This window comes from Rattus norvegicus, chromosome 1 (genome assembly GCF_036323735.1).
Source record: "Rattus norvegicus strain BN/NHsdMcwi chromosome 1, GRCr8, whole genome shotgun sequence".
Classification (NCBI taxonomy): Eukaryota; Metazoa; Chordata; class Mammalia; order Rodentia; family Muridae; genus Rattus; species Rattus norvegicus.
Genome location: NC_086019.1, coordinates 80,936,741 through 80,948,087, shown reverse-complemented (window position 1 = coordinate 80,948,087; position 11,347 = coordinate 80,936,741). Strand labels below are relative to the sequence as shown.

The 11,347-nt window shown below is 38.0% G+C and overlaps 1 pseudogene; it reads right to left on the bottom strand.

The window, feature by feature from the left end:
• Positions 1-6,206: 6,206 nt before the first annotated feature.
• On the bottom strand, positions 6,207-7,169 carry Vom1r4-ps1 (vomeronasal 1 receptor 4, pseudogene 1; annotated as a pseudogene).
• Positions 7,170-11,347: the final 4,178 nt, after the last annotated feature.

The window sequence follows — 11,347 nt, the reverse complement described above, 5'->3', positions numbered from 1 at the left end:
TTTCTCCAAAATTGACCATATAATTGGTCAAAAAACGGGCCTCAACAGTTACAGAAAGATAGAAATAATCCCATGTGTGCTATCAGACCACCATGGCCTAAGGCTGGTCTTCAATAAAAATAAGGGAAGAACGCCCACATATATGTGGAAGTTGAACAATGCTCTACTCAACGCTAATCTGGTCAAAGAAGAAATAAAGAAAGAAATTAAAGACTTTTTAGAATTTAATGAAAATGAAGGTACAACATACCCAAACTTATGGGACACAATGTAAGCTGTGCTAAGAGGAAAACTCATAGCTCTGAGTGCCGGCAGAAAGAAACAGGAAAGAGCATATGTCACCAGCTTGACAGCACACCTAAAAGCTCTAGAACAAAAAGAAGCAAATACACCCAGGAGGAGTGGAAGGAAGGAAATAATCAAACTCAGAGCTGAAATCAACCAAGTAGAAACAGAAAGGACCATAGAAAGAATCAACAGAACCAAAAGTTGATTCTTTGAGAAAATCAACAAGATAGATAAACCCTTAGCCAGACAAACGAGAGGACGCAGAGAGTGTGTCCAAATTAACAAAATCAGAAATGAAAAGGGAGACATAACTACAGATTCAGAGAAAATTCAAGAAATCATCAGATCTTATTATAAAAGCATATATTCAACAAAACTTGAAAATCTGCAGGAAATGGACAATATCCTAGACAGATACCAGATACCCAAGTTAAATTAGGAACAGATAAAACAGTTAAACAACCCCATAACTCCTAAGTAAATAGAAGCAGTCAATAAAGGTCTCCCAACCAAAAAGAGCCCAGGTCCAGATGGGTTTAGTGCAGAATTCTATCAGACCTTCATAGAAGGCCTCATACCAATATTATCCAAAATATTCCACAAAATTGAAACAGATGGAGCACTACCGAATTCCTTCTATGAAGCCACAATTACTCTTATACCTAAATCACACAAAGACACAACAAAGAAAGAGAACTTCAGAACAATTTCCCTTATGAATATCGACGCAAAAACACTCAATAAATTCTGGCAAACTGAATCCAAGAGCACATCAAAACAATCATCCACCATGATCAAGTAGGCTTCATCCCAGGCATGCAGGGATGGTTTAATATACGGAAAACCATTAATGTGATCCAGTATATAAACAAACTGAAAGAACAAAACCACATGATCATTTCATCAGATGCTGAGAAAGCATTTGACAAAATTCAATACCCTTTCATGATAAAAGTCCTGGAAAGAATAGGAATTCAAGGCCCATACCTAAACATAGTTAAAGCCATATACAGCAAACCAGTTGCTAAAATTGAACTAAATGGAGAGAAACTTGAAGCAATCCCACTAAAATCAGGGACTAGACAGGGTGCCCACTCTCTCCCTACTTATTCAATATATTTCTTGAAGTTCTAGCCAGAGCAATCAGACAACAAAAGGAGGTCAAGGGGATACATATCAGAAAAGAAGAAGTCAAAATATCACTATTTGCAGATGATATGATAGTTTATTTAAGTGATCCCAAAAGTTCCACCAGAGAACTACTAAAGCTGATAAACAACTTCAGCAAAGTGGCTGGGTATAAAATTAACTCAAATAAACCAGTAGCCTTCCTCTACACAAAAGAGAAACTAGCTGAGAAAGAAATTAGGGAAACGACACCCTTCAAAATAGACCCAAATAATATAAAGTACCTCGGTGTGACTTTAACCAAGCAAGTAAAAGATTTGTACAAGAAGAACTTCAAGACTCTGAAGAAAGAAATTGAAGAAGACCTCAGAAGATGGAAAGATCTCCCATGCTCATGGATTGGCAGGATTAATATAGTAAAAATGGTCATTTTACCAAAAGTGATCTACAGATTCAATGCAATCCCCTTCAAAATACCAATCCATTTCTTCAAAGAGTTAGACAGAACAATTTGTAAATTCGTCTGGAATAACAAAAAACCCAGGGTAGCTAAAACTATCCTCAACAATAAAAGGACTTCAGGGGGAATCACTATCCCTGAACTCAAGTAGTATTACAGAGCAATAGTGATAAAAACTGCATGGTATTGGTACAGAGACAGACATATAGACCAATGGAATAGAATTGAAGACCCAGAAATGAACCCACACACCTACGGGCACCTGATTTTTGACAAAGGTTCCAAAACCATCCAATGGAAAAAAGATAGCATTTTCAGCAAATGGTGCTGGCTCAACTGGAGGTCAACAGGAATGCCAGCAGCAAACCACTGAACTGAGAACGGGACCCCTGTTGAAGGAATCAGAGAATGGACTGGAAGTGCTTTAAGGGGCTCGAAACCCCATATGAACAACCATAATAGTTTGTTCGGAAAGTTTTAATAGACTTTGCATGAGAGGCCCTTTGCAGAGGGCTGAGATTGGACACTCAGATAATTGAAACTGCTAATGGAAAAATAAATATATTTTTATTAAAGAGTAGCTTAGACATTATTCAAATCTACTGACTTCTCATTTCAAGTAATAATGCAACATAGTTTTTTTTTGGCGTGTGCGCACGCGCGCGCGTGTGTTTGTGTGTGTGTGTGTGTGTGTGTGTGTGTGTGTATGAGCATAAATACTTGCAATTCCTACAAGTTGACCTCAGTCCTCTTTGAGTTGAAAATTCAGGTAATTATGTATTATCTGTTTTAGGTATTTAGAAGTGACCTTGTGTTCTGCAAGAGCAGTATGTGACCTTAACTGCTGGCTATTCTCCCTAATCTTTTGCCTATCTTGACTTGGAAAGATAATGGCAGTACTGAGATCATGAGAAAGGCTGATCTAACTTGATTTTTATTCCTACTAGCAATGGAGCTTAGAGTTTTTGTCTCCTGTTTCTGGATGAAGAATTTAAAATGTTAATTTTTATGTTTTTTTTTATTTCCTTGAGAATTTATACCATGTACTCTAATCATATTCACCATTCTTCCCTCTTAAATTTTCCCAGAATCATCCTACATTTCTTCCTACTTGACACACACACATCAGTGAATCACTGAATATTGAGAGGTCAAACTGGTGTGTATGACACCAAAAGTTGTTCTGCAAGGTAAAAAAAGAGAAAAGTAAAGATCAACCCAGAGACAAAACCTATGATCTATTTATCCGCAAAATATGCTAGGGCAATGGTAATACAAACCTTGTAGGAGTAAGTCGTCAGTGTCTGATTGAAATCTAATCGCATGATTTAGAATCTATACCTGATATTGCATGATAGACCAAAACCCAGAGTCTGCATAACCCAGGGACCTAGGGTGGTTTCAAATAATATTGATCATCAGGAATAAAAGTGGCACCTAATGGTATCTGGTATACTCATAGATCACTGCCTTAGGTCCCCCTGATCAGAGAGGCTTCATCTTGATGTAGAGGTGAGCAAAATTTAGAGAACTGTGGACAGACAGTAGAGACACAAGCACATACACAAGCGCGCGCGCGCGCGCACACACACACACACACACACACACACACACACACACACACACAAAGAGAGAGAAAGAGACAGAGACAGAGAGAGAGACAGAGACAGAGAGAGACAGACAGAGGGTGACAGGAAGAGAGGGAGAGAGGGAGAGAGAGACTTGCAATATACAGTTTTGCATGAGATTTCTCTTTCAAATCTCTTCACTCAAGTTCAGGAATTCCAGCAGAAGAGAATACAAGAAGAGAGGGAGATGAAGGAGACAGAGGATATCAGGAGACAATGGCTCTAGAGCATGTCCAATACAGATGTCAATGCTAGCAGCAAACCACCGAATTGAGAATAGGACCCCCTTGGGAGGAATCAGAGGAAGTATTGAAAAAGTTGAAGGACCTTGCAACCCCATAAAAGCAACAATGCCAACCAACCAGAGCTTCCAGACACTAAACCACTACTGAAAGACTGTACATGGACTGACCCAGGGCCTCCACTGCATATATAGCAGAGAATAGACGTGTTGGGGCACCAGGGGAAGGGGAAGCCCTTGGTCCTGCCAAGGTTGGACCCCCAGTGCAGGGGAATATGGGGGGCAATAAGGGAGATGTAGAGGGGGAATACCCATATGGGAGAGGGGGAGGGGAGGGAATGGGTGCTTATGGACAGGAAACCAGGAAGGGGAATAATGTTTGAAATGCAAATAAAGAAATGTATCTAATAAAAATATTTTAAAAATCCAATAAAAATCATTTATTCATTCAAAAAAATAAAAAAATTAAAAAAATAAAAGCTCAAATGAATTACTGAGACTGAATCAACAATTGTAGGGTCTACTTATTCTGGTGAAGGTCCTCAGCATGTACATTATAACCTTACATTCATACATTTAGTGGGACTCCTGAAAGTGGAAATATGGCTTTTTGATTCTTGTACCTTCTCTTGAGGACCTTTTGTTTCTCTGCTAGCTTATCTTGTCTAATTTCATTATGATAGTTTTTGTTCTATATTACCTTATTTTTTGTTGTTATGCTTTGTAGTTTCTCACAGAAACCTGTTTGTTTCTAATAAGAGATAGAAAGTTAGTGAATCCAGATGGAAAAAGAGGTAGGGAGAAACTGGAATAAGTAGAGAGAGGGAAGAATAAGCTGTATTCAGATTACATTGTATGAGAAAATATATGTTTAATAACAGGGCAAAGAAGAAAAATATACTAACAAACAAAGCCAAGGCACTTCAAAAAAATCATTAATTTTCCATCAGTTTTGTCACAAGATGAAAGAAAAATTGCTATTTTTCAGTGAATGGCTAGGGATGATGCTATCTTTCCAGAATTTGTGGAGGACTGTTGCTATAAGATTAAGAACAACCAAGTTGTATTGCTTCTGGAGAAAGTACAAATAAAGGTCTTGAGATTTATTACTCAGCTTTCTAGTACTGGTGTAGGCTAGAATAGCTATCCTGAGATAAGGGCCACATGAATCACACATTTATGGCCAATGATGGTTTTGGTTGGCATTACAGTTAGAATGTAGTGTCCACCAGATGTCCGTGCAGCAATTAGGCAATTAAGAATATTTGATAGGATGAAAGTCACAAGGGCAGTTTTATAGACAGTTGGTTTACTTCTATGCACTTCATCTATACTATAAAACTATAAAACTGAGAAAATGTAGTATCTGAAAGTTGAAGAGTACAATGAGCTAAATATAATACAGAATGAGTCAATTCATGTCATCAGTAATTATAAGGGAACACTATCCAAAAGCTCATGTTCTTGTAACATGATTTGCTATTCCTTTTGATAAATGTGTACACAAAGGAAATGAAATTGATCTACATATGCAAGACTGAGAGGAGGGAAATTAAGCAATTAATAATCTTTACAGGTTTGTCTTTATGATACTCCTAAAAGGATTTAAGGGTACTGATGGTCATTGTTTAGAAGATACTCAAGGTGAAGGTGGTAAAAATGAATACACTTTGATCACATTTTGTAGTGAGCCATATTGGATTTGGGCCTGGGCGCTTTGTAACTCTATGGCCACAGTTAAAGTCATGGGATTGTTGGACAGAGGCCTCTCCTGTGTATTTACGGCACAAGAATAAAAGACTAAGTAGTAAACACCCGGTGTCTCCACTGCATGACCTCTGTTGAGCCCAGCTGATGCATGTGGAACTGACACACCTGGACCACACCTGGGTGGTGGTCAATTTACTTCTGCCTTTTGCTTCCTCAGCCTTTTTTCCTTGAGATTTAGGCTGGTCTTCTCGGATTTCTCCCTAATTAATTCAGGTCTCCTAGTCAGTCTTTTGTTTCCGAAGTCAGGAGCCAGGTAGTCAGGAGCCAGGGTTTCCCACTGTGCTTTCCAGATATTTTCTACCTGGAGAACTTGGGTATATAAGTGGTGAATAAAGCTACAGGAGACTCTCACCATCTCTTCCGCTCTTCCTCTCTTCAGAGCTCTCTCTCTCTCTCTCTTTCTCTCTCTCTCTCTCTCTCTCTCTCTCTCTCTCTCTCTCTCTCTCCTTCTCTCTCTCTCTTCCTCTCCTGGCTTGACACGATAACCTGTGTGTGTGTGTGTGTGTGTGTGTGTGTGTGTGTGTGTGTGTGTTTCTTTCATCCCGCAGGCTTTCGCCCGATTCTAGGTACCGTGTCGGTGCTGGTGCCGACAACATTTGACCAATTTTAGAAAGAAAAGGCATAACTCCCTTAACATTCTTTATTGACACATTAGGGTGAAGAGTGAGTAAGCATTTGGACAATATCGAAATTATGAAACATTCTTTTTTCTTATCCAGACCAAACTGAATCTAGATACAATAGAGTCATTACTCAGAAGAACAAAGGGTGCAAAAGTGGGAAAACACAGAGAAGTGAAGTGATTGATGTTCATCAGCCACCAATTGTGACTATGAAAAAGAGCTACACAGCCTCTTAAGATGGAGGTGAGAGTACAAAAGACCAGAAAAGTAGACACCACTGTGAGGATGTTTTGAATGGCTCTAGACTCTGGGGACATTTGGCTGGAACCATGAGTGCTACGAATGTGTTGAATCCTCTTCCTGTGTCTGTACAGAATGACAATCTTGGACACACTTGCCAAGTCAATGAGCACAGAAAAGAGGAATTCAGGGCACACTACCATTGTTGTATAAAGTGAGTCACTGATGTCATCACTCCCTATAAGAATACAGTACCCAAAATTTCGAATTCTTGTCACATTTCTGTTATTCCTTTTGATAAATGTAGACAGGGATGAAATGGAATTATCACATTCAAGACCCAGAGGAAGGAAATGCAGCAGCCAATGTACTTGGGAGCTTTCACTTTGTAATACTTCCAAAAAGATTTCTTGGGACTGATGGTCAGAGTTTGGTAAACACTCAAAAGGCAGATGGTGCAAATGGACACACCTCATGCACATCCCTGAAGGTATAATAGAAGCTCACATTCTAAATAATTCAAGAACTTCTTGAATCCCCATATTGCCATTGTTTGGGGCACACCTATAGAGAGAATTATGATCACATTGGCTGCCATTAGGTTCATCAGAATCAAATCTGTTGGCTTTTAGTATATGTGCTGCCGAAGCGAGCACCAAATCTGTTGGCTTTAACATGCACTGTGTGTAATAAAGGACTAAATAATAGAAAAGAAGGAAAAAAATTCCCAGAATTCCAGTTGTAGTTTGTGATAAGAAAATAATTTTGATTGCCAGTTTCCAGAAGTCCATTTTCTGAGTCAGAACACTTTTCTTTACAGTATAGCCACTGTATTTCTCTGGTCTAATGAATAATGGCAATTGGTTGTAGCCTGTGGTGAATGAGGACAACTTTAATCCATGAAGTTACCAAGAGGATAAAGAAATAGAGGATCTTTTAAACTCATGGGTACAAGGCCAGCCTAGACTGCATTACAAACAAAAACAAGAATGACAACAGCAAAAAACCCTCATCCCCAAAATTTTGAAAACAGTGATTACTTTGCTTGCTTATTAAGTGTAAGATTACTCAATACCTCAGAATTCTCGTATTGATAAAATGAGATACATCAAGTTTCCTAGAATGTGGAGCACTCAGGATAATGTGATACTGGCCTAGGAGAAGTGAAGAAACATGACAGATAATATAAACAAGCATAATGTTATATAAATCAGAATATATAAAAAGAAATCAACTTCAGTAAAAACTAAAAAAAAAAGTTAAGTAAAACAATTCATCTTTTGAAACAAGAAAAATATTTTTGGAAGATTTTTTAGAATTTACCCTCATACCATTTCCTTAAAGCAAAACTAAATGTATAGATCATCGGAAATCAAGACATTAGTAATGAGAGATAAATAACACAATTCTAAATATATTCTTAGTCTTGTGAGGAGTCTTGCTCTGTCTGTTCTCTGCTTTTGTCTTCTTGGGTTTAACCTGAATTTCACCTTTTCTTTTCTAATTTTTTCCTGAACAGACTCACAGAAAAGAACCTACCTCTGGACAGTGAGCGTCAAAATGCCAGAGGTAACTGTATGTTTTTTGGATTCTGTACTACTGCTTGATTGGTTTACCAATCAAAATGTAAATATCTCCAGGGCTTTTGCCTTTAAAAGCTAGATGTAAAATGCATTCCAGGGTACTCTGTAAAAATAGTTTGCTCTAAGAACTTACCAAACCTACTAACTACAGAATTTGGGTATGATGTTTTGATCAACACAGTGATCTTTGAGCTGCCCTGACCTTGTAGTTATCTTTAATAAGAAAAACATTGAAATTCTATACTATAATACAATGATGCTTCAAGTGAGAACTTAAGTAAAGAGCTAGCTGCTAAGAAAAGTCACGCCACATACACACACACACAGACACACAGACACAGACACACACACACACACACACACACATTCTGGTCAGGAATCTTGGAGAGAAGGGGCTTTGTACTTCTGGAAATCTCATAGATTCACACATTACAAAAATCATATAGACTAAGAGAAACTTCAGCATGAGTTGTTAGTGTAGGGTTTCATTTATAAAAGCCACCCAGAAGTCAAATGTGGTCTCACCTTGTCAATGTCACCAATAAGTCTTTTCTTTAAAAAATGTAACAGATAATCTGTTTTGGTTAAAGTTAAAGGGAAATGTTGAGAACCTTATAGTATTTAGTTTTATTCTATCTACCGTATTCCACATTGTGCCTGACCTATAAAAATTCTTTAGAGGGTTGCCTTTTTTTTTTTTTTTTTTTTTGCTTTGTTAGTGTATGTCATGAACAAAGAAATACAGAAAGAATGAAAAGAGGAGTAAGCAAGGAAGAAAAGAAGGAAGGAAGGTAGGAAGGAAGGAAGAAATGAAGGCAAGAGGAAGGAAGGGAGGGAAAGAAGAAAGGAAAGATACATGAAGAAAAAGCAGGGAGAAAGATAAGACAGAGAGAATGATTGAATTAACTATCTGGATGAAGAGAGCTGGTGAATTTACTTGCAACTTTCTCTCCATTGACTGTCCAAGGAAAGCAACCAAGAGCACACAGGGCTCAGGAGCTGCCAGGCAGCCTGAAACAGAAACCTTTGAGTCTCAATCTGCTCCCGGAGCTGGGGCTGTCTCAAAACTGTTGGACTCAAAAGCTGCTTTCAGAGTCTGCCAGAAACACTCTCCCTCCTAATTCCACAGCACAGAGGAAGGACCCCACTATCCCTCCACTGACTACCAAAAGAAAGACCAATCAAAAGCACCTGGACTCAGGAGCCTAAGGGCTGCCTAGAACAGAACCCTTCCAGTCTTTATCTGCATCCAGAGCTAAGGCTGTCCCACAGCTCTCCAGACCCATAACCTGCCCTGAGAGAGCTGATCTCCTGGGAGTGCTCTCACTACTAAGATCACAAGCTCACAGGCTCACAGGCTCACAGGCTCACAGGCTCACAGGTTCACAGATTTCACAAGCTGCAGTCAGACACAGCACTAGCATCAGAGGTAACCAGATGCCAAGAGGCACATTCAAGTACCTAAGCAACAGAAACCAAAATGAATTTGGATCATCAGCACAGTTCTCCCACCAAAGCATATACTAGATACCCCAACATACAACAAAAGTAAGATTTGGCTTTAAAATTACATCTCATGAAGATGATAGAAGACTTTAAAAGGTATAAATAACTCTCCTAAAGAAACACAGGAGAACACAGGTAAACAAGTAGAAGACTTTAAAAAGTAAATATAAAAATCCCTTAAATAATTATAGGAAAACACAACCAAACAGGTGAAGGAATTGAACATAGCCATCCAGGATCTAAACTTGAAAATAGGAACAATGAAGAAATCGCACAGGGAGACAACCCTGGAGATAGAAAACCTCGGAAAGAAATCAAGAATTATAGATGTAAACATCAACAGCAGAATATGAGAGATTGAAGGGGCCGAAGATACCATAGAAAACAGTGACATAACTCTCAAAGAAAATGCAAAAATCAAAAAGTTCCTAAAGCAAATCATCCAGGACATCCAGAACACAATGAGAAGACCAAACATAAGGATAAAAGATACAGAATAAAATGAAGATCCCCACCTTAAAGGGCCAGTAAATGTCCTCAAAAATTATAGAGGAAAACCTCCTTAACCTAAAGAAAGAAATGCCCATGAACATTAAAGTAACCTACACAACTCCAAATAGATTGAACCAGAAAAGAAATTCCCCTTGTCATACAATAGTCAAAACACAAAACACAGAGAGAATATGAGAAAGGACTAAGTGAAACTGGTCACGTAACATATAAGGCAGAGCTATCAGAATTATACCAGACATCTCGACAGAGAATAGGAAAGTTGGAAGATCCTGGAGAGATGTCATACAGACCCCGAGAGAGAGAAAAAAAAAGGTCAGTCCAGGCTACTATATCCACAAAAACCCTCAATTACCACAGATGGAGAAACCAAGATATTCCAAGACAAAACCAAACTTATACAATATCTTTCCACAAATCCAATCCTACAAAGAATGATAGAAGGAAAACTCCAAAAGAAGGAAGGAACTTCACCCTAGAAAAAAGCAAGGAAGTAATCTTCTAGCAACAAACCCAAAAGAAGATAGCCATACAAATGTAATTCCATCTCTAACAACAACAATAACAACAACAACAATAACAACAACAACAAAAATAACAGGAAATGACATTCACTATTCTCTTAACATCAATGGACTCAGTTCCCCAATAAAAGGACAGACTAACAGACAGACTATGTAAATAGGACCAATCATTTTGTTGCATACAGGAAATGCATTTCAATGACAAACCTAGTCACTACCAAAGAGTTAAAGGCTGGGAAAAATTTTGCCAAGCACATGATTCTACGAAAAAAGCTAGAGTAGCCATTCTAATATCTAATAAAATTTACTTCAACCAAAAATTAGCAAAAAAGATAAGGAACAATACTTCATACTCATCAAAAGAAGAATCCACAAAGATGAACTCTCAATTCTGAAGATCTGTGCTACAAATATAAGGTCATCCACATTCATTAAAAAAATACCTTTTACTAAAGCTCAAAGCATACATTGGACCACACAAAATAACAGGAAACTTCAACACCTGACTTTCATCAATGGACAGATCATGGAAACAGAAATTAAACAGAGACATAGTGAAACTAACAGAAGCTATGAAACAAATGGATTTAACAAATATCTATAGGATATTTCATCCTAAAGAAAAAAATAAATAACGTTTTAGCATCTCATGGTACCTTCTCCAAAATTGACCATATAATTGCTTACAAAAAAGGTCTCTTTACATAGAAGGAGATTGAAATAATCCCATTTGTCTGATCAGATCACCATGGGTTAACACTGGTCTTCAATAACAACAAAAATAACAGAAAGCCCAGATACACATTAAAGGTGTACACTGTTCTACTTAATGACAACTTGGTCAAG